Source organism: Tenrec ecaudatus, chromosome 14 (genome assembly GCF_050624435.1).
Source record: "Tenrec ecaudatus isolate mTenEca1 chromosome 14, mTenEca1.hap1, whole genome shotgun sequence".
In the NCBI taxonomy this organism is placed as follows: domain Eukaryota; kingdom Metazoa; phylum Chordata; class Mammalia; order Afrosoricida; family Tenrecidae; genus Tenrec; species Tenrec ecaudatus.
In genome coordinates, this window is record NC_134543.1 from 60,833,272 (window position 1) to 60,857,575 (window position 24,304).

General features: G+C 41.6%; 1 non-coding gene across 1 annotated transcript; it reads right to left on the reverse strand.

Moving 5' to 3' along the window:
- Window positions 1-11,522: 11,522 nt before the first annotated feature.
- On the reverse strand, window positions 11,523-11,629 carry LOC142426972 (U6 spliceosomal RNA). Its single transcript, XR_012779822.1, has one exon. It is a non-coding gene; the product is annotated as a U6 spliceosomal RNA (small nuclear RNA).
- Window positions 11,630-24,304: the final 12,675 nt, after the last annotated feature.

Here is a 24,304-nt window from a genome sequence, read left to right on the forward strand (position 1 = left end):
GCGCCATTGTTTATGGAGAAGATAAACATATGTGATACATCTTCCAACTTCAATAGCTAATGATAGGAAAGTTAAATTCTGTAACCTTTGGAATAAATAGGAATGAGTCTTCTAGGTTCTGCCTGGTATCTGTCAGTGAGGTGAGCTGATAGCTGGGTGAAGGAGGTTTGGGAAGACATGTCTAAAGTGGAAAATATAGAAGGGTCTCTTAGTTATCCAGTGGGGGAATATAACAGAGGTACCCTAAGTGGATGGTTTTAGCAAGTACAATTTATCCTCTCACAGCTTAGGGGACTAGAAGTCCAAATGCTGGGCCCCGGACAGAGGAAGAATTTCTGTCTCTTGGCTCTAGTGAAAAGTCCTTCTCTGTTTTCAACATTTGGAGGCTTTCTATCCTACAAGCTGTCCATGTATTTTGGTTTCAATCTTTACCTGGGTCTGGGAGGCTCGCGGCACAGGAGCCCTGGCTCCAATGCATGTGCCCCCTCCGGGCAGTATTTTTGGTGGTGCTGAGATCCTTTCCATCCCTGCTCATTTGTCTCTCTTTGAAAACTATGCTGTAGAGAACCAGGCTGCTGCATCCCACCCTTAATCCTCTCACAGTTCATCACGTCAGGTCACATCTTGGAGAATCAAAACAACTACCACATTACATCATTTGGCATAACTGCTAAATCCCTAAGAATCATAGCTCAACCAAGTTGACAATATTTTATGTAAGTACAATTCAGTCCATGTCAAAGAGCTAGATATGGAAATAGGATGAGACAAGAGGAAGGAAGTAGTTTGTGTTTTATGGGCAGCAAAACAAAAAGAGGGAAAACTTTATTTTGAATTATATTTTGTGTACTTTGATCAGGTGTGTTATCAATACTCTACTGGAATAAAGGTGGATTAAGATAATGAGCTGTTTATTATATTGCCTTTAGCTTAACTCAGAAGGCAAACCTGATAAAAAACTACAGCCCTTATTCAATCTGATCAGCTTTGAAACTCCCCACCCTCCACCGTTACAGGCCCGTCTCTTGTGTCTTCTGATTCCTGTGTTAGTCTGGCTCCATTAGAGAAACAAGTCCATAGAAACTCATATGATAAGAGAGAGTGAAGGTTGAGTGCACATCAAGAAAACATCCCAACTGAGTGCTGTCCAAGCCCACTAGTCCAACATTAGCCCATAAGTCCAACACCAATTCTCAAAGTCCTCCTCCATCTCACAAAACACACAATGACACTGACTGCAGGAGGAAAGCTGAATCAGTGAATATGTAAACATCTCAGCGCTTTCAGGGGTCTCCACACGGCTGCTCCAGCAGTCAGGGCTGCATCAGGGTACATCCATGAGGCTTCTCAGGGATGTCTTGCAGGACGTGAGCCCTGCCAGCTCACCTCAGGGAACTGGCTAAGGCAGCTGCACCCTGGTTCGACCACCACAAAGTAAGAGACCCAAGAACTCCAAAAGGCGAGGTTCACTGAGCCATGTACCCCTCTACCCTTCCATTAACTCCACATGTGTTTATTGGCCAGGTTGGCACAATAAACTTTAACTCAATCCCAGTGACTTATCAATTCACAAGTATCTACGGATAGCTTCTGCTATAAGGAATGTGACAGAAACCCATTTTTCATTGGCATGAGCTATGATACCACACCTGTTATAGAAAGAAAAGAGCCATTATTTATTTATTATAAATAATTTTATTGGGGGCTCTTACAACAATCCACACATCCATCAATTGTGTCAAGCACATTTGTACATATGCTGCCATCATCATTTTCAAAATATTTTCTTTCTGCTTGAGCCCTTTGTATCAGCTCCTCATTTCCCCCCTCCCTCCACCACCTTCTTTCCCTCATGAACCCTGGATAATTTGTAACTTATTATTTTTTTGTGTCTTACACCAACCGCTATCTTCCTTCACCCACTTTTCTGTTGTCTGTCCCCCTGGGAGGGGGTTATATGTGATTGATGTAATCGATTCTCCCTTTCTTCACCCCACCCCCACCTTCTCCCTATCCTCCTGGTATTGCTACTCCCATTAGTGTTACTTGGGGGGGGGTGGTATTTGTCCTGGATTCCGTGTGTGGAGAGCTCTTATCTGTACCAGTGTACATGCTCCAGTCTAGACAGACTTGTAAGGTAGAATTGGGGTCATATTAGTGGGGAGGAAGCATTAAAGAACTAGAGGAATGCTGTGTGTTTCATTTGTGCTTTTCTGCACCCTGAAGAGCCAGTATTTTTATTAGGATATTTTAATGTAGTCAGAATTGATAACAAATTGGTTGACATAACTTCTGTGCTCATCTTTATAAAGCCCTGGTTTTGCTATTGTTTTCTTCTTTTTTAATAAACAAATATGTAAATATGAAGATAGATGCAGAAAAGTGTATAGACAACAAATATTTAACACTTGCTTTTAATGCAAAATTCTACTAAACAGCCTGTCACAATGGATCACATATTATATTATTCCATTTATATGAATGTCCAAAGCAGGAAAATCTATAGAGGAAGAAAGTAGGTTGATGGGTTCCAAGATCTGGTGATGTTTAGGGGAGATGAAGAATAACTGATAAAAAACTGATTGTGGTGATATTGGAAAATTCGGTAATATGATAGAATCCATTGACTGTGTACACTTTAAATTGGTGACTTGTATAGAGTGTGAATTATCTCTCAGATAAGCCATCATAAAAATGACCATCCCAAGTAAAAGACTGGCAGCACCCTCGGGGTCCTCTTCTATCTGTCTATGTTGCTTCCGGATCACTGCCTTCTCTTGTCACCCACCAACTCAACATCCAGGGTTAATTATTAGGCCTCACTTTTGTGTTAAGTATTTCCTTTTCTTTGTGGTCTTTCTACGCACGTGCGTGTGTTCTTTAAAGACATTATAGGTTTAGTACTTCGTGTAAATGGGATTATCCTACAGCTACTCCTTTTGGTTTTGCTTCCTTTGTTCAGCGTTAGGTTTATAGGAGAATCATTTTGTTGTGTTTCGTTGTAGTCTATCTTAGGAGTGCAGTCAGAAAACTCCTTAGAGATGAGGCTAGTGAGTCTTCATCCCACGTACTTGGACATGTTATCAGAAGGGCCCAGTCCCTGGAGACGGACATTATGCTTGGTAAGGTAGATGGGGGTGAAAAAGCGGAAGACTCTCAGTGAGACAGATTGACACGAGCTTAAACAAAGGAACAATGGTTAGAATGGCTCAGGACCAAGCAATGTTGCGCTTTGTTGCACACTGGGTCACTAGAAGTCAGCACAGATGTGATGGTACCCAATAACAGCAACAACAACAACAACAAATTGTAGCTCTTTTATTTTCATTGCTGGTTTACTATCCATTATATGAATGCCTTTGAAACTAATTACTTCTGGAACAGATGAACTGAGGATAAAAATTATAAATATTAAATTTCATATTTTTCAATCAGTCCCACTCTTTTTGAAAGACAGAATTTATTTTATTAGTGTTGCCATCAACTCTTTCCAGGGTTCACCTGTATATATTGTTTTAGGCACTTGGCCATGCACAACTGGTAGTCACAATGCTGTGTACACAGATAACATGTCTTTTTGTAATCTTTTAAAAAATCATTTTATTGGGGACTCGTACAGCTCTTATCACAATCCATACATCCATCCACTGTGTCAAGCACATTTGTACATTCGTTGCCCTCATCATTCTCAAAACACCTGCTCTCCACCCAAGCCCCTCAGCCCCACTCTTAGAGGAATACAGTGTAGTGAGGAATAGGCATGCTTTCCTTCCTGCGGAATAAGGAACCAGAGTAAAAGCACGTATCATACCTATCTCACTTTCATTTCTTATTTGATTCCTTGGGTATCAAAACGTTTCCTTGGGTTTTTAATTCTGTAATCTCTAAAATTCTACATTAGCAATATCTATGTAACAAAGGGCATCTGCATTATTATTTTGGTTTGCTTTATGTATTTGAATATTAAAACGCAAGCTTATAGTTTTAATCCTCAGTTTTGTCTTACAAGCAGTTATTATACAAGTGTCATTTTCAGTTGTGTACCAGGCTTAGTCTGTCAGAAATAGCTTAGGGATTATGAAAATGTAATTATCTCTAACTTTTTAATTTAAAGGAACATCTAATAAAACTAAATGACATTATATTCCTAACAAGTTCTCGGATCTGAACACATGGTGCCTTCAAATGCGGCTGACCGGAAATCTAGTGATATTTTGTGGCAGACTCTCCCTCTTCTCACATACGAATCAAGTCGTTACTATCACCTCTGTGCAGGAAGTAGGGGTCATTGTGAGTGTAGATGCGAACTTTAGGTATGCTAATGTCCACCCTGAGTCAGAAGGCTATTTGATTGGTGGTCAGGTGTGGGGTACATGGGACCCCGATATGTGCGTTCGGTGCTTAGTGACGGCCTGTAAAGGGACAAGGGAGCTTTGAGAAAAGCTAAAAGTTACGGAAAAGAAATATTAAGGCCTACAGAATCTTCTTCACAGACACCGTGAAGGTGGAGAAAATACTTTGGATTCATTGGATTCCTCTAGCATGTGCCTTGAGTGCTTTTTTTTCTTTTTTTTGCGCCCACCTACGCACCTTAATTAGAGCCTGGAGACATGGTTACACTGAACAGTAGATGCCACGTAGAGGACTTGGAACTGACTCCTGGCTTCTGCTATCTTTAGTTTCATGATCTAGTAGGTTATTAAATATCTTAATTATTAATACCTCACTCATAAAGTAATGCTCAATGAGTTGTTATAAGAGCTATTATCAATATAAGTTGTGATAAGAGTTAAATGCACTTATGTATATAAAAAATGTCTGATACAAAGACAAACTCCATAAAAACTAGCTAGTCATTATTTTTGCCATGGCAATTGTTATAGGAGGGAAGAGCCATAAGGAAAAATCCAGGTGTCCTTAATGTAGTGGACAAGGACAAAGAAGGGTTGATTAAGGGAATATTCTAGTCTGATAGTTAGTCTGATCTGAATATGCTGATAATAGCTATGGAATTTCAGTAGATAGCATTTTTCCCCTCAGTGGTCTAAGGTGAGTCAGGAAAGAACTGTTACCTGGATGGGAAAGAAACAAGGCTGGTTTAGGACATAAATCAGAGAATCAGCCCTGAGGAGAAGGGTAAGAACAAGGATTTACCGTGAAGTAAGGGTTAAACCAATAAGGATACTTTAATTTACTTAGTTAATGAATTCAACTAGTGCTATTTTCACTTAGACAACAGTATACATGTAATGAAATAGTCTTCAACATTTTTTTAACTTCAGCATAAAGTAAAACATATCCTTAGCTTTAGAGAAACATATAACAGTACATGTTAAGAATGTAATCTTCAAAACATTTTTTTGACTTCTTGTTTCTAGAGTTGATCTTTTGAATAGTAGTGTTAAGTGGGGAGGGCCAGTGGTTTTATCCACGTATTTATTTCCACTTACCTGGCTGTTGATACTTGAAATCCTTCTAACATATATGACAATGATTCCCCCGTCTTCCCCCATCTGGTTATAAGACCTTGAATATAATAAATACTTAGAACAGAGATGTAGCATATGAGTTGAATGTCATGTTAAGGTACCATTGACTGATAGAGAATTTTCTAAGCACTGAAACATCACATAGAGTGAAAGACCATTTGGCATCTGAGGGCCTAAAAAAGAAGAAGGTAGTGATGTAGACAGTATGGTTTCCTCTAGTGCAGCGGTTCTCAATCTGTAGGTTGCAACCCCTTTGAGGGGTCAAACAACCCTTTCAGGGTTGCCCAACTCATAACAGCAGCAAAATTACAGTTATGAAGTAGCAACAAAAATACTTTTACAATTGGGGGTCACCACGACATTAGGAACTGTATTAAAGGGTCACGGCATGAGGAAGGTTGAGAACTATTGCTCTAGAGCGACTTTCTTTTCTTTTATTAAAAAAATTATTTCATTGGGGGCTCGTACAACTATTATCACAATCCATACAAACATCCATTGTGTCAAACACATTTGTACATTTGTTGCCCTCATCATTCTAAAAACATTTTCTTTCTACTTGAGCCCTTGGTATCAGCTCCTCATTTTTCCCTCCCTCCCCCCTCCTCGCTCCTTCATTAACCCTTGATAATGTATAATTATCACTATTTTTTCATGTCTTACACTGTCTGATGTCTCCACCCACTTTTCTGTTGTCCATCCCCCTTCTCCCCCCACCTTCCACTTTCCCTCCTGATATCGCTATTGTCAATATCGATCCTAAGGGGTTTATCTGTCCTGGATTCCCATATACATGCTCTGGTATCGCCAGATTTTTAAGTAGAATTGGGGTCATGATATTGGGAAGGAGGAAACATTAAAGAACTAGAGGAAAGTTGTATGTTTCATTGGTGTTAAACTGCATCCTGACTGGCTCGTCTCTTCCTTGTCACCCTTCTTTAAGGGGATGTCTAATTGTCTGTAGATGGGCTTTGGGTCTCCACTCCACACTCCCTCTCATTCACAATGATATGATTTTTTTCTCCTGGGTCTTTGATGCCTGATAACTGATCCCATAGATACCTCATGATCACATGTGGACTTTGTTGCTCTCAGTTAGATGGCTGTTTTTTTCTATCTTCAAGCCTTTAAGGATCCAGATGCTATTTCTTTCAATAGCCTGGCACCATCAGCTTTCTTCACCACATTTTCTTTCACACCTAGTTTTTCTTCAGCAATCGTGTTGGGAAAGTGAGCATCATGGAATGTCAGGTTATTAGAACAAAGTGTTCTTGTGTTGAGGGAGTACTTGAGTAGAAGTTCAATGTCCGTCTGTTACTTTAATACTTTAAATATAAATATATGTACATAGATCTATATATAGATATATACTATCACTATATATAAATATATTTGGTTATGTACATGCCTGTATTTAGACCTCTGTAAATGTCCTTTGCTTCCTAGTTCTTTCCTCTATTTCCTTTTACTTTCCCTTTGTTCCACTATGTTGTTCGACCTTCATTTGGATTTCAATCATTCCTCTCAGTAACATTGCCCTTGATCAAGCCCTACCAGTCATCCTACACTCTCCTCACCATCAATTTTAGATCACTTGTTTCTTTGTCCCTGGGTTGTTAAGACCCTCTTCCTTTATGCTGACTTTCTCTCTCCTGTGTCCCCTGGGAGCCATTGGTTTCATTGTTTTCTCCTCTGGGATTGTTTATCCCACCTCCTATCTAGATAGACATGCAGAGACAATAATAAGCACAAAAACAAGACAGAACACAATGACACATCAGACAAAGGTCTTATTACTAAAATATACAATACTCTGCTAGCTTCCAAAAAGAAAAAACCCATTAGCCCACTTAAAAGGTAGGCAAAGGACTTGAACAGAAATTTTATAGGGACAGAAATCCGAATGGCCAACAAACATATGAGAAAATGTTCCCGATCTTTAGCCATAAGAGAAATGCAAATTAAAACAACAATGAGGTACCACCTGACACCCTCAAATGTAGCCCAATTCAAAAAATCAGAAAGCAACAAGTGTTGGAGGGGCTGTGGGGAGACAGGAACTCTCATCCACTGCTGGTGGGCCTGTAAGTATGTACAGCCACTATGGAAATCAATCTGGTGATACCTAAAACAGATGGAAATAGAGTTACCATATGACCCAGCAATCCCCCTACTGGGCATATACCCAGAAGAGGCAAGGAACAAACCAAGACCAGACATCTGTGCTCCAATGTTCATTGCGGCACAGTTCACAATTGCAAGGAGTTGGAAGCAACCCAAATTTCCATCAACTGACAATTGGATTAAAAAACTGTGGTATATACATACAATGGAGTACTACGCATCACTAAAAAGCAGTGATGAACGTATGAGGCACATAGCGGCATGGGAAGAACTGGAGGAAATCATGCTAAGCGAAGTAAGTCAGGCACAAAAGGACAAGTACAACATGAGCCCGCTCAGGTAAGTATTAAAAAATTAAAAAAAAATTTTTTTAAAGCAAAAGTGGCATAGGGGAAAAAGCTACTGTATACAAACATTTCTGGGGTGAAGACTGCGTAGTATGGCAGAGACCAGATCAAAACCAGGGATGCACATGGTAGACAACAGTGGAGGAGGTGGGGAAAGGAAAATAAAAGGATGAATATAAGGAAGAAAAGGAAAGTGGGGTCATGGGGCACTAATCCACCCAAGGGGAGGGTATTGTTTATATCTCCACAGGGAAAGTGGGACCAGACTTCAACCCAGTGCCGCAAGGTGTGAATGCAATATCCTGGCATGGAGTAGGGAATCAGTGGAGAGGTCTGGGAGGCTGGCCCCAGCACCAAAAATTAAGTGGATTCCTGCCCCTCCCCCAAAAAGAATTTGTTTCAAAGGATGACATTGATTCTGCAACTCCGGGAGATGGACATATCTGATCAGAGCACATGGGAGCAGATGAAGGGGCAGGAGGAGAGAGTGGAACACAGCCTGGCCCACGAGGCCGTGAGGATGATGTTCCTGAGTAGAGCAGCCAGTTCAAAGAGAGAACAACATGGCTGGCCCTACTATGAGACATGATGCCCCTCAGTGACTAAGGGTGATACAGGGGACAGCACCGGAGACACAGTGTGGGAATTGCACCTGACCTGATCCCACCACACCGAGGCAAAGCACTGGGCGGGGGGGGGATGCAGCGGAACAGCAAGGGAATGGAGTGGCAAGGTCCCCAGTGAATGCTGAAAGTGGACTTTGGGGCCAGGGTGTGGTGCCCCAACAGACTGAACTGGAAAACGCTCCTAAGGGCCAGCAAACAATCCTTGAACGAACTACAAGCCTTTTTTTTTTGAAGTGTTTTGTTTTGTTCTTTGTCAGTGGTTTGTTTTTGTTGTTTTATTGTCTGGTTGTATACTGTTGCTTTGTTTTCCTCTGTCTTGTTTTCATGCATGTTAGTGTCTCCACAGGTCTGTCTGAATAGGACAGGCTGGATGAACTATCTGGAGGAAAAACAATAGGACAGACAGTTCCGGGGGGGACAGACAGTTCTGGGTGGGGGAGGGGAAGGAGGGTAAGGAAGTGGTGTTAATAAACACAGGGACAAGAGAACAACATGGGACCCGAAATGGTAGTGAGGGGGGAGTGGCAGGCCTGATGGGGAACGATCAAGGGTAAGATTGCGTAGAGAAGAGGTATAACTGTAGCCCAGGTGGGGACGGACCATGGTGGTGGGGCAGGAGGAAAGTCAAGGGAGATGGAGGAAGGAGCTTGGAGTCAAGGGGCATTTATGGAGGTCTAGACAAAGACATGTACATGCAAACATATATATGAGGATGGGGAGATAGATCTAATTGTCTACATTTATAGGTTTAATAATAAGGTGGCGGAAGGACCTTGGACCTCTACTCAAGCACTCCCTCAATGCATGAATACTTTCGTTTATTAAATTGGTACTCTATGATGCTCACTCTCCCGACACAACTGCTGAAGCCAAAGTGGGTGAACAAGTAAATGTGGTGAAGAAAACTGATGGTGCCCGGCTATCAAAAGAGATAGTGACTGGGGTCTTAAAGGCTTGAAGATAAACAAGTGGCCATCTAGGTCAGAAGCAACAAAGCCCACATGGAAGAACACACCAGCCTGTGTGAGCGAGTGATCCCAAAGGGATCAGTTATCAGGCATCAAAGAACAAAAAAATCATCATATAATTGGCTGCACACCTCCATGATAGGATCGCTGAAGACAAATGGGTGCATAAGCAAATGTGGCGAAGAAAGCTGATGGTGCCCGGCTATCAAAAGAGATAGTGTCTGGGGTCTTAAAGGCTTGAAGATAAACAAGCGGCCGTCTAGCTCAGAAGCAAAAAAGCCCACATAGAAGAAGCACACCAGCCAGTGCGATCATGAGGTGCCAAAGGGACCAGGTATAAGGCATCAGGAAAAAAAAAGAATATGTGTGTGTGTGTATATATATATATATATATATATATATATATACCATATTGAAAGAAGGGGGAAGTGCAGAGTTGAGACCCAAGTGTTGGCCACTGGAGATCCCCTCATAGAGGGGTTTAGGAGAGGAGATGGGTCAGTCAGAGTGCGAGGTAGTACTGATGAAGAGCACAGCTTTCCCCCAGATCCTGGATGCTTCCTCTCCCCAACTACCATGATCCGAATTCTACCTGGATAGGGCAGAGGTTGTACACTGGTACATATGAGGGCTGGAGGCACAGGGAATCCAGGGTGGATGATACCTTCAGGACCAAGGGTGTGAGGGGCGATGCTGGGAGAGTGTAGGGTGAGTGGGTTGGAAAGGGGGAACTGATTACAGGGATCCACATGTGACCTCCTCCCTGGGAGAGGGACGGCAGAGAAGGGGGGGAAGGGAGACTCCAGATAGAGCAAGATATGACAAAATAACGATGTATAAATTACAAAGGGCACATGAGGGAGCGGGGAGCGGGGAGGGAGGGGAAAAAAAAGAGGACCTGATGCAAAGGGCTTAAGTGGAGAGCAAATGCTTTGAGAATGATTGGGGCGGGGAATATATGGATGTGCTTTATACAATTGATGTATGTATATGTATGGACTGTGATAAGAGTTGTATGAGTCCCAAATAAAATGTAAAAAAAAGATAGAAAGAAAAGAAAATGATTTGGGCAAAGAATGTACAGATGTGCTTTATACAATTGATGTATGTATATGTATGGATTGTGATAAGAGTTGTATGAGCCCCTAATAAAACATTTAAAACAAAAAAAAAAAACACACAAAAGGACAAGTTAAAAAACAACAACAAGACAGAACAAAACCAAACCAGAAAAGAAAACAATAACAGCAGCAACATCAAACCAATGATAAGAAAGAAAAACCTATAAATGGTTCCAGGTCTGTTTGTTGATCTTTAGGAGTGTTTTCCAGTTCATTCTGATGGGGTGTCATGCCCTGGCCCCAAAGACTATTTTTGGATTTCCCCAGATACTTCATTGCTTTGCTCCCCTTGCTGCTCTGATGCATGCCCTTAGCATTTTGGCCTGGTGTGGTGGGGTAAGATCGGGCACAATTCCCACACTGTGTGAGTTAGTTTTTTGTGCCAACCTGGCTAATAAGCACATGTAGGGTTAATTGAAGGGTACAGGGATAAATGCTCAGTGAGCCTTGTCTTTCGCGTTCTCTGGTGCTTGCTTTGTGATGGTCGGACCAGGGTGCAGTTGCATTAGCCAGTTCCCTGTTTCAGCTGACAAGGCTCACTTCCTGCAAGACATCCCTGAGGAGAAGCCACATGAACCTACCCTGATGCAGCCCTTGGTGCTGGAGCACCCGTGTGGAGACCCCTGCCAGCGCTGAGATGCTTACACGTTCATTGACTTGGCTTTCCTCCTAGTCGGCGTCATTGCGTGTGTTTTGTGAGGTGGAGGAGGACTTTGTGGATTGGTGTCGGACATATGGGTTAATGTTGGACATATGGGTTAATGTGGATTGGTGTCGGACATATGGGTTAATGGTGTTGGACTTGTGGGCTTGGGCAGAACTGGGTTGGGATGTTTTCTTTTTTTAAAAAAATATGGAACGCTTCATGAATTTGCGTGTCATCCTTGCGCAGGGGCCATGCTAATCTTCTCTGTATCGTTCCAATTTTAGTATATGTGCTGCCGAAGCAAGCACGGGATGTTTTCTTGATGAGCACTTAAGCTTTATATAAAACTCTCTCTTATACATGAGTTTCTGTGGATTTTTTTCTCTAAAGTACCCAGACTAACACACTATGTTTCCAGTGTTGTCCCATATAGCACTATGGGCCAGTAAGGGACATCTTGTCTCATGGTGGGGCCAGTACTATGGTCCTGTCTGTGCATTGGCTGCTCAGCGTAGGAAAATCACCTCAGGGCTTGGTGTCCCAGGATGTGTTCCATTCTTTCTCCTTCCCTCTTTGCTTGCTCCTGTGTGCTCTGATCAGACGTGCCCCTCTTCCTGAGCTGTAGCGTCAGTGCTATCCTCTGAAGTGAATTCTTTTGAGGGGAGGGAGGGTGGGAGGGAGGGATGCCCATGTAGTTGGGATTGGGGCCAGTCTCGCAGACCTCTCTATTGGTTCCCTGCTTCATGCCTGTATGTAGACCAACTTTCATCTGTGTGTGTATCTATTTATTTGAGGGTGTCAGGAGGCCATGTTGCTTTCTTTACACTGACACAGTATAAACAATAGCTGAGCTATCATTTAGTAAATTTTATTTCATATTCAACTAATCGGGGTTGAACCATTTCTTACTTTTAAAAAAATCCTTGTCAGAATTCTTTGTTGATATTATCAAGAATATTGCCTTTGTTCTCCACTTCATTCTTCTTTGTAGATTCAATTTACAGGATGCCCTGCAGCTGTTTGATATCATGCTGGAGAGCTGGCAGCAGCAGGTCTGGACTGTGCAGGTGGGGTGACTGGTTGTGAGTGTTTTGAAGGAGGAGAATGTAAAGCAGAGACAGACAGAGAGAGAGAGAGAGAGAGAGAGAGAGAGAGAGAGAGAGAGAGAGAGACTTTTTCTAATGGTAGCTTCAAATGTGGGTATAAACAATGGGAAGGCAATACAAATCTCCTTCCTAGTAAACTAAAAGTTAATAAACAGAAAGAATCAATTCTTTAACTTTAGATTGTTTTGTGGTTTAGACTGTCAAGTGACGAACCATTACTTTTTCATTTTCAAAATCACAAAGGGTGCAGTGGGTCACCTTAAACCCAAAACCAAACTCATTGCCAGCTCTTAGCGACTCTAAAGGATAGGCTGAAACTGACCCAGTGAGTTGCAGTGACTGTAACTCTTTCTAGGAGTAGAAAGCTCTCTATTTCTGCTGAGGAGCACCTGGCTTCAAACTGCTGACCTAATGATTAGCAGTCCAACATGTAACCATTATGCCACCAGAGAGCTCCTTCATGGGCCATCTAAAGAGTCCCTTTCATTGTTCTAGTGTGAGTGTGAAGAAGAGGAGGACAGGGGTGAAGGAATTCTAAATTCACTGAGAGACTCTCATGGCCAAGCCCTATGGCTGAGACTCAGTGCCTCACGTACACTATCTCGGTTTAATTCTCTCAGAATGGGAAGTGAGAGGGACTGTGTGGCTCCTAGCTCGAGGAAGGAAACTGGGGAGGGACAGTTTCAATAACTTGCTCACAATGACACAAGCAAATGTCAGGGCTGAATTGTATCTTAGTTTTTTTTTTTACCGCTCTTATAAAACCCCACATATAAATTGTATCAAGCATAGTTGTACATATGCTGCCATCATTATTGTTTTTTTAAAAATCACTTCATTGGGGGCTCGTACAACTCGGATCACAATCCATCCGTCCATCCATCCATCCATCCATCCATCTATCCATCCATCCATCCATTCATTGTGTCAAGCACATTTGTACATTTGTTCCATTATCATTCTCAAAAAATTTGCTTTCTACTTGAGCCATTGGTATCAGCTCCTCATTTTTTCTCTTCCCTCTGCCACCCTCACTCACTCCCTCACCCTTGATAATTTATAAATTATTATTATTTTGTCATATCTTACACTGTCTGATGTCTTCCTTCACCCACTTTTCTGTTGTCCGTCCCCCAGGGAAGGGGTTATATGTAGATTATTGTGATTGGTTCACCCTTTCTACCACACCTTCCCCTTCCCCTCCTGGTATGGCTTCTCTCATTTTTGTTCCTGAGAGGTTTATCTCTCCTGGATTCCCTGTGTTTCCAGTTTTTATCTGTACCAGTGTATATTCTCTGGTCTAGTCGTATTTTTAAGGCAGAATTGGGATCATGACAGTTGGGGGAAGGAAGCATTAAAGAAGTAGATGAAAGTTTTATGTTTCATCAGTGCTATACTGCACCTTAGTTGGCTTGTCTCCTCCCTGAGACCCTTCTATAAGAGAATGTCCAATTGCCTACAGATGGACTTTGGGTTTCCACTCTGCACTCCCCTTCATTCACATTGATATGATTTTTTTTTCTTTGATGCCTGATCCCATTGACACCTTGTGATCGCACAGGCTGGTGTCCTTCTTCCACGTGGGCTTTGTTGCTTCTCAGCTACAGCTGCCATCATTGTTCTATAAACATTTACTTTCTATTTGAGCCCCTGATATCAGCTCCTCTGTGTTCCTCCCTCTTGTCCTCCTGCCCTCACGACCCCTTGATAAATTATAAATTATTAGTTTCATATCCTAACTCCAACAGCTGTCTGCCTTCCCCCATGGTTTCTGTTGTTTGTCCCCTGGGGTATGCGTGTGGGTTGGTGTATGGTTATGTGTTGATCATTGTGATCGGTTTTCCTTTTCTCCCCTCCTCTCCCCACCTTCCCACTACCCTCCTGGTATCACTACTCCCGTTTCTTTTCCTGAGGGTTTAGCTGACCGGAATTTCGCGTGTCGTGAGGTCTTATCTGTACCAGTGTACATTATATTAGTTCTGACTCGAACTTTCTGGTTCTGTAATGGAATGATCTAGAAGCCAAGGGTTACAGTTTTCTGTAGAATTAGCAGTTTGTGGTTACATATTGGGCAGTGATCCACATGGTTTGTAGTTCAAAACCACCTGCAACTGCGGGAGAAAGACCAGGCTTTTCACTCCCACAAACAGTTACAGTCTCAGAAACCCACAGGGAGTCACTATGAGTTAGCATTAACTTGATGGCGGTGAGTCTGTTCTTTGAAAATCAGAGTTTGATGAAAGAAAAAGCCATAAGTAGAAGTAATAGCAGTAGGCTTACTGGAAATATATTTTCTAAGATGTTTGAAGAACATTACTAATATAAATAAAGGAATCTTTAAAAAATCATTTTATTAGAGTATCTTAACACTCTTGTAACAATCCATTCATCAATTGTATCAAACACATTAGTACATATACTGCCATCATCATTTCAAAACATTTTTTTTACTTGAGCCCCTGGTATCAGTTTCTCTATTTTCCCCTTCCTCTCCCACCTGAACCCTGGCTGGTTTGTCCCATTCCTTGTGACCTTTCTGTGAGGGGATGTCCAATTGTCTACAGAAGGCTTTGGTTCTCCACTCCAACCCCCTCATATGCATGGATATGATTGTTTTGGATCTTCTGATGCCTGATAGCTGATCCCATCGACACCTTGTTTTCACACAGGCTGTTGTGCTTCTTCCATGTGGTCTTTGTTGCTTCTCTGCTAGATGGCTACGTGTTTAACTTCACATATTTAAGACCCCAGACCCTACATCTTCTAACAGCTGTGCACCATCCACTTTCTTCATTCACCACATTTGTTTATGCACCCATTTGTCTTCAGCGATTGTGTCAGGAAGGTGAGCATCACAGAATACCAGGTTATGAATGAATGTTCTTGCACTGAAGAAGGACTTGAGTGAATGCCCAAAGTCCGTCTGCTACCTTGATACATAACATATAAATATATGTACACAGACCTATGTCGCTATCCTTATATAGTAATATATTTACACATATACATGCTAATATTTATACCTCTATAAATATCTTTTGCTTCTTAGTTCTTTCCTCTATTTCAGCAAAGTGATGTTTAGGCTATACTATAGTTCGTGGTAGTAAATCTCTTTCATCAAAGTCATTGTTTCATTTACAAATTTCTTAATAATCCTTTGCTTCCCCCTTTCATGCCCTCTGCTAACACCCAAAGCCCTTTCTCCTTCTCCCTGCTCAGTTCCACTCATCTTCTTCCAAGGACACATTTAGCCCCACTCATGCTGTGCAGTCACTTACAAACCAGCTTTATTTTAAGGGTTTCTCTTCAAACCCATGCTGATATTTTCCTATACAATTGGCTTATTTAACAGTTGTTTTTTGCAAGTTAGTAGTGTTTTTACCCTTTTTGTCATTGGACAAATCTCTTGGCTGCCTCTCAGTGTCTGATAGCACCTTACTTTGTGCACAGTTACATACCTTGAGAATATCAGCTTCACATTTTGAAATCATAATGCACTTCCAGAAAACATGTCACTGAGGACTTTGATTAACTAGCATGCAGCACTTAGCTCTATGCTGCTTAGGGTCCTTATCTGTAAAATGATAATGGGTAATGCACCTTCCTCCAAGGGCTGGTCGGAGAACAAGTGAGTTCTAATAGTGTGAGAGCGCCGGGGCCAGTACCTGCTCTATCAGCTGTGCTCACGCTGGCTTTTACAACAAAGACCTGAAAAAGAGCCAATTGTTATTTATTTGCTTAGAGTTCTGCAACTTGTGTTATTTACAAAGTAGGTTAGATAGAAAAAACTTTTGATAATAACTCAACATTTCCAAAGATAATTGAATGTTAATGCACTTGTGGGCATGACGCTAAGGGAAAAGGAGTCAAAGTCACATAAGGTCCCTTGGAAATAAGCATAAACCTGTTGAAGTCTATTCCCTCACCTTCTGCAATGGTGCACTCACAAATACTACAACTACCTGAAGAAGGCAGTGGGGTGCCTGCGCTGGCATCCTTTGCTATAAAGAGGTGACAATGGCCACCTCAGGCCACATTTAGACTCCTGGGCAGGAGAGGAAAGCTCTTCACAGATCCTTGCTTGAGATCCACTTTTCCCAAGGTAGCTGACTTCTCCAGCTGGGTAGTTGGAATGCAATCAGATTCTCTGTGGGAGAACAAGAGGATAAATGACTCACCCCAAGCATATAGACAGTCAAGATACATTCATTTTAGAGCAATGAGTTAAAATGTTAATGCTGCAGATTTTTAGCATTCTTATACCTACATTTAAGTGGGGCAAGTAGAATGATATAAAGTCTATCAAAATAAAATTTCCATTTTGATACATATTACAAACCTCAATCTACTATTTGTGACCCTTTAAGAATATAACCCTTTTAAAGGATACTTTTTCAGACATACACATAAATTGAGACAATTGTTTAATTTTCTTCACACAGCAATGCTCTTTCAGAAAATTACTTGTATTACAGGATAAAAATCTTCTGAAGGTTGGAACTAGTACTTAATATATATAACACATTTTTAAAAACCCAAGATTTAAAAAGTGCAAGACATATTTTACTATCATCACTTTTTAAAACTTCATAATAATATGAGAGTGTAGTTTCTTAGTGCCAGTGATTTAAAGGCAGTTTGTCTTATGATCTATAAAGAATTATATTTTTGGTTATTGTTTTGTTAGGTATACTTTGGAATATGTGTATTTGGATTTCAGTTTTAAGAGACCTCCTCTTCAAAATGCAGTTACGTTGCTCTTTTGAAAGCTTAGAAAATGTGGTTTTAAACATGAGAACTTTAGTATTTCCATTACTTAATGAAGTTGGTTGCTTGTAATCTAGTTGGAACACTTTTCACTCTACCCCGTAAAACGTGACTGAAAACCATTCAGGGCTAATGTAAGCTTTTATGTAATGGATGAATATTGGTGAACAAATAGAGGTGGTGCCTGAGATATGATGTAATAAAATTGGTGCTTGTCCACTCCAGCCACCTGGGTCCCATGATGTACCTTGAATGGACACACTGCCCACAGCCTTTGCTTCCACCCCATCCTCCCCTATTCCCTTTGCTGCTGCTCTTAGTTGATGCTAAGTTGGTCCTGGACTCCCAGCAACCCCTTGCACAGTGGAAAGAAGCACCTCCTGGTCCTGTGCCAGTCCCGTGATTGGTCTTCGTTTGGATCATTGGATTCATTGTGATTATCGTTGTCACCTTCCTGATGATGTGATCACTGAAACAATTGTAAGAATAGTGCCCTCTAGGTTGTGACTTGTATCAAACACACACACACACACACACACACACACACACACATATTCTGGAAAAGCTCATTCAGGTGCTCTCGATCCTTTATTTGACTTGTCATGGTATGACCTTTGGGTCTTGAGACATAAACAAGAAGTCACTGCCTGACATACAAATTTAAAGATTTATCAGTTACCATGGCCTTGCAAGTTAGCAATCTGCTGTCTGAGTTGTTGATCTGGAGTTCATCAGGAGAAGTCTTCAGCATGATGCCCGATTGATGGACTCGGGATTTGTCAGCCTGTATGTTACTTTCTCACACTGTGGTGTCTTGTGTATTGCTGTGATGCTGGAAATTATGTCACTGGTATTTCAAATCCAGCCAGGGTAACTGAAAGTGAGTAGGTTTCAGCAGAGCTTCTGGACCAAGAACAGATTGCAAAGAAGGAATAGACTGTCCACTTTGATGAATTAAGTACTGAAAACTTTAAGGACAGAATCAAAACGTTGCCAGACACTGACAACTCTATGACAAGAATTCGAAGTGCAGAGTGGAGACCCAAGGCCCAAGTGTCGGCCAATGGAGATCCCCTCATAGAGGGGCTTAGGAGAGGAGATGGGTTAACTAGGGTGTGAGGTAGTATCGATGAAGAACACAGCTTTCCCCCAGATCCTGGATGCTTCCTCCCCCCAACTACCATGATCCGAATTCTACCTTGCAGGGCTGGATAGGACAGAGGCTGTACACTGGTACATATGAGGGTTGGAGGTACAGGGAATCCAGGGTGGATGATACCTTCAGGACCAAGGGCGTGAGGGACGATGCTGGGAGAGTGGAGGGTGAGTGGGTTGGAAAGGGGGAACTGATTACAAGGAGCCACATGTGACCTCTTCCCTGGGAGAGGGACAGCAGAGAAGGGGGAAGGGAGACCCCGAATAGGGCAAGATATGACAAAATAACGAGGTATAAATTACCAAGGGCATATGAGGGAGGGGGGAAAGGGGAGGGAGGGGGAAAAAAAAAGAGGACCTGATGCAAGGGGCTTAAGTGGAGAGCAAATGCCTTGAGAATGATTGGGGCAGGGAATTTATGGATGTGCCTTATACAACTGATGTATGTATATGTATGGATTGTGGTAAGAGTTGTTGGAGTCCCTAATAAAATGTAAAAGAAGAAAAGAGAAAAAAAAATAAAATAAAATTACATCAAAAAAAATAAATAAATAAAAATAAATATAAATATAAAAAAAAAAGAAAAGAATTCAACCATTGTTGAAGATAGAGCCAGAAGATGAGCCCCCTTAGTTTGGAAGGTACTCAAAATATGATTGAAAACCTGCCTTCTCAAAGCAGAAGCTGGAGATTGTATAATGTAATTTTGCAAAACCAAGGACTTGTTCATAGCAAACACCTTTCCTCCCCAACAACACGAAGGCAACTATACGAGTGGACTTCTTGTATAGTTTTAGAATGCTTGGAGTACAGAAATCAAATTGACTTTCCTGTGGGAAGAGAGGATGGAGAAGTTCAAGATAAGCAACTAAAACCAGGCCAACAGCTGACCACGGAACAACTATCAATGTAAGTTCAGGTTGAAGCTGAAAAAAATGAAACCAAGTCCAGAAGTGCCACAATAAAACCTTGAATGTATCGCACCTAAATTCTGAAAACATCTCAAGAATACTTTGATACCTTAAACACTAATGAAAGAACACCTGATGAGCTGTGGGATGACATCAGAACATCGTTCACAAAGAAAGCAAAAGATCCTTACAAAGAGAGGCTAGGAAGATCAAAGTGGGTGTCAGAAGAGACTTTGAAACTTGCTCTTAAAAAATATTTTTTTTTTGTTTGAGTCCCTAATAAAATGTAAAAGAAGAAAAGAGAAAAAAATGATTAGGGCAAAGACTGTACAGATGTGCTTTATACAATTGATGTATGTATATGTATGAACTGTGAAAAGAATTGTATCAGCCCCAATAAATTGTTAAAATAGAAAAATAAAAAAAAATAATCAAAAAAAAAAAAAAAGAAAAAATATTTTTATTGGGGACTCGTACAACTCTTATCACAATCCATATATACATCCACGTGTCAAGCACATTTGTACATTTGTTGCTATCATCATTTTCAAAACATTTTCTGTCTACTTGAGCCCTTGGTATCAGTTTCTCATTTCCCCTCCTCTCTCTCCTACCCTCTTCCCTCATGCACCCTTGATAATTTATAAACTATTGTTATTTTTTTCATGTCTTATACTGACAAATGTTTCCCTTCACCCACTTTTCTGTTGTACATCCTCCTGGAAGAAGCTTATAGGTATATCATTGTGATTAGTTCCCCCTATCTCCCACACCTTCCCCTTCCCCTTCCCCTCCTGGTATGGCTACTCTCAATATTGGTCCAGAGGGGTTTATCTGTCTTGGATTCCCTGTGTTTCTAGCTCTTAACTGTACCAATGTACATACTCTGGTCTAGCCAGATATGTAAGGTAGAATTGGGGTCATGATAGTGGGGGGAGGCAAAAGCATTAAAGAACTAGAGGAAAGTTGTCTGTGAAACTTGCTCTTAATCGTATAACAGCTAAGAGAGTTGAATGGAACATTTCTAAGGGCCACCCGAGAAGACAGAGCCAAACATTATAATGCAATGTGTGGAGACATAGAGTTAGAATATAAAATATGAAGAACATGATCAGCATATCTTAAACTGAAAGAACTCAAGAAAAATAATCATGCCTCTAGATGAAATATTGAAAAATTATGGACAAAGTATTTAATGATGCAAGAATCATTCAAAGAAGATGGAAAGAATACACATAGTCACTGTACCAAAAAGAACTAGTGAACATTCCACCACTTCAAGAAGTAGCATGGGAGCATGAACCTATGCTGCTGAAGGCAGAAGTCCTAGTTGCACCAAAAGCATTAGTTAAAACAAGGCTCCAAGGTCTGAGGGGCTGGCCCCAATCCCAACTACGAAGGCTCCTGCCCTTCCCCACAGAAGAATTTATTTAAGAGGACAGCAATGAATCAGCAGCTCATGGAGAGGAACATGTCTGATCAAAGCACATGGGAGCAAATGAAGGTGGGGGGGACGAGAGAGTGGAACACATCCTGGCCCACCAAGCCTTGACGAAGAGATTCCCTCTCAGAGCAGCCAATCCACACAGAAGACCATATGGTTGGCCCCACTATGAGACATGACATCCCTCACTGACCCATAGCCCTACAGGGGACAACCCTGGAGACACAGTGTGGGAATGCCACTCGATCTGATCCCACCACACCGAGGCAAAATACTAAGAGTGTGCAACAGAACAGCAAGGGTAACAGAGCAACAAAGTCCTCAGGGAATAAAAAAAATAGAGTTTGGGGCCAGGGCTTGGCCTCCCATCAGACTCAACCAGAAAACACTCCTAAAGGCCAACAAACAGTCCTTGATCTAACTACAAGCTTTTCTTTCTTGTGTTTTGTTCTTTATCAGTGGTTTGTTATTGTTGCTGTTTTGTTATATATTGTTGCTTGGTTTTGCTCTGTCTTGTTTTTGTGCATGTTATTATTTCCACAAGTCTTTCTAAATAAGATAGGCTGGATGAAAATCTGGAGGAGAAAACAACAGGACTGACAGTTCCAGGTGGCATAGGAGAGGGGGATGTGGGGAGAAAGGAAGTGGTGTTAACAAACCCAGGGACAAGGGAACAACAAGTGATGCAAATCGGTGGTGAGAAGGGTGCAGGAGGCCTGGTAGGGTGTGATTAAGGATAATGCAACCGGGAGGAATTACTGAAACCCAAATGAAGGTTGAGCATGATAGTGGGATAAGAGGAAAGTCAAAGGAAATAGAGGAAAGAGCTAGGAGCCAAAGGGCATTTATGGAGTTCTAAATAAAGGCATGTACATATGTAAATGTATTTATATATTATGATGGGGAAATAAATCTATGTGCATGTATTTATAGGTTTAGTATTAAAGTAGCAGATGGACATTGAGTCTCCACTCAAGTACTCACTGTATGCAAGAATACATTGTTTTATTAAACTGGCATTCCACCTTCCTGACATGATTGCTGCTGAATACAAAGTGGGTGCATAAGCTAATGTGGTGAAGAAAGCTGATAAAGCCTGGCTATCAAAAGATATAGCATCTAGGGTCTTAAGGATTTGAAGGTAAACAAACGGCCATCTGGCCCAGAAGGAACAAAGCCCAATGGAAAAAGCACACAGCCTGTGTGATCATGAGGTGCCAAAGGGATCTGTTATTAGGCATCAAAAAGTAAAAAATCATATCATTGTGTGCTCACCTCCCTGATAGGATCGCCGAAGACAAATGGGTGCAGAAGCAAATGTGGCGAAGAAAGCTGATGGTGCCTGGCTATCAAAAGATATAGCATCTTGGGTCTTAAAGGCTTGAAGGTCAACAAGTGTCCATCTAGCTGAGAAACAACAAAGCCCACATGGAAGAAGCACACCAACCTGTGTGATTATGAGGTATCAAAGGGATGAAGTATCAGGCATCAAAGAACAAAAAAAAAATCATATCATTGTGAATGAGGCGGACTGCAGAGTTGGGACCCAAAGGCCATCTGTAGGCAACTGGACATCCCCTTATGGAAGTGTTGTGGGAAGGAGATGAGCCAGTCAGGGTACAGTGTAGCAACAATGAAACATACAATTTTCTTCTAGTTCCTAAATGCTTCCTCCCCTCAACTATCATGATCCCAATTCTACCTTACAAATCTGGCTAGACCAGAGGATGTACACTGCTATAGATAGGAACTGGAAACACAGGGAATCCAGGACAGATGATCCTTTCAGGGCCAGTAGTGAGAGTGGCGGATGGAGGGATGGTAGGGTAGAGAGGGAGAACCAATTACAGGGATGTACATATAACTTACTCCCTGGGGGATGGATAACAGAAAAGTGGGTGAAGGGAGACGTCGCCCAGTGTAAGATATGACAAAATAATAATTTTTAAATAATCAAAGGTTCATGAGGGAGTAGGGAGTGGGGACAAAGGGGGAAAAATGAGGACCCAATGCCAGGGGCTTACATGGAGAGCAACTGCTTTTAGAATGATGAGGGTAATAAATGTACAAATGTGCTTTATACAATTATAAAATAAAATAAAACAAAACATTACCTTAAAAAAGTAAGTGAAGAAAATTGCATTCCAATTCTTTTGGAAAACGTGTCAATAAAATTATCTTTGTAGTGTAATGCATGTAAATAAAATAGTCTTTGTCAAATGTAGAATAGTGTGAAGAAGATCTCTCACTGAGATGGATTGATACATTGCAACAATGACAGACATAAAAACAGTTTGTGGGGATCATTCAGGACAGGACAGTATTTCCTTCTGTTGTATCTAGCGTCCCAATGTATGAGAACTTTTAAAATTGTTTCTAAAATGCAAATTATTTTCAGGGGGCTTTTGCAACTCTTATTACAATCTATACATCACTTGCATCAAACACATTTATACCTATGTTGCCATCATCATTTTCAAAACATTTTCTTTCTACTTGAGCCCTGTTTTCCAGTTGAGTCTGATGGGGTGTCATGCCCTGGCCCACAAGTCTATTTTTGGTATTCCCTGGGGGCTTCATTGTTCTGATCCCTTTGCTGTTCCGTTACACACCCTTAGTGTTATGCCTCAGTGTGGTGGGGTCAGATTGGGCGCAACTCCCACACTGTGTCTCCAATGTGGTCCCCCGTAGCTCTATGGGTCAGTGAGGGATATCAAGTCTAGTAGTGGGGTCCACCCTATGGTCCTGTCTGTGTTTTGGCTGCTCTGAGCGGGAATATGTCAATAGGGCTTGGTGGACTAGGATGTGTTCCCCTCTCTCTTCCTTCCCCTTCATTTGGTCCTGTGTGCTCTGATCAGACATGGCCCTCTTCCTGAGCTGTAGCTTCAGTGTTGTCCTCTGAAGCGATTTCTTCTTCTCTTTCTTTTTTAATACTTTTATTGTGGGCTCCTACAATTTTTATCACAATGTATACATCCATTCATTGTGTCAAGCACATCTGTACATTTGTTGTCATCATCATTCTCCAAACATTTGCTTTCTTCTTGAGCACTTGGTATCAGCACCTCATTTTCCCCCCTCCCTCCCCACCAACCCCTCCCTCATAAACCCTTGATAATAAGGCTGTCCATGTAGTTATGATTGAGGCCAGCCTCTCAGACCTCTCTATTGGTTCCATGCTTCATGCTGGCATGTTGCATTCACTTCTTGGAGCACTGGGTTGAAGTTTGGTCCCTCTTTCCCTGTTGAGATATAAACAATACCCTCCCCTTGTGTGCGTCAATGCCCTGTTCCCCCACTACCCATGTATTTTTCTCTCCTCCCACCTCCTTTTCAGTTGACCACCATATGTATCCCTGGATTTTGTCTGACCCCTGCTAAACTATCCAGACCTCACCCCAGGATACAGTAGCGTTTTCCCTATGCCCCTTTTGCATTTTTTTTTTTTTAGCTTACCTGAGTGGACTCATGTTGTATGTGTCCTTTTGTGCTTGGCTTACTTCGCTTAGCATAATTTCCTCCACTTCTTCCCATGTGGCAATGTGCTTCATAAGTTCATCACTGCTTTTTAGGGGTGCGTAGTACTCCATTGCATGCAGT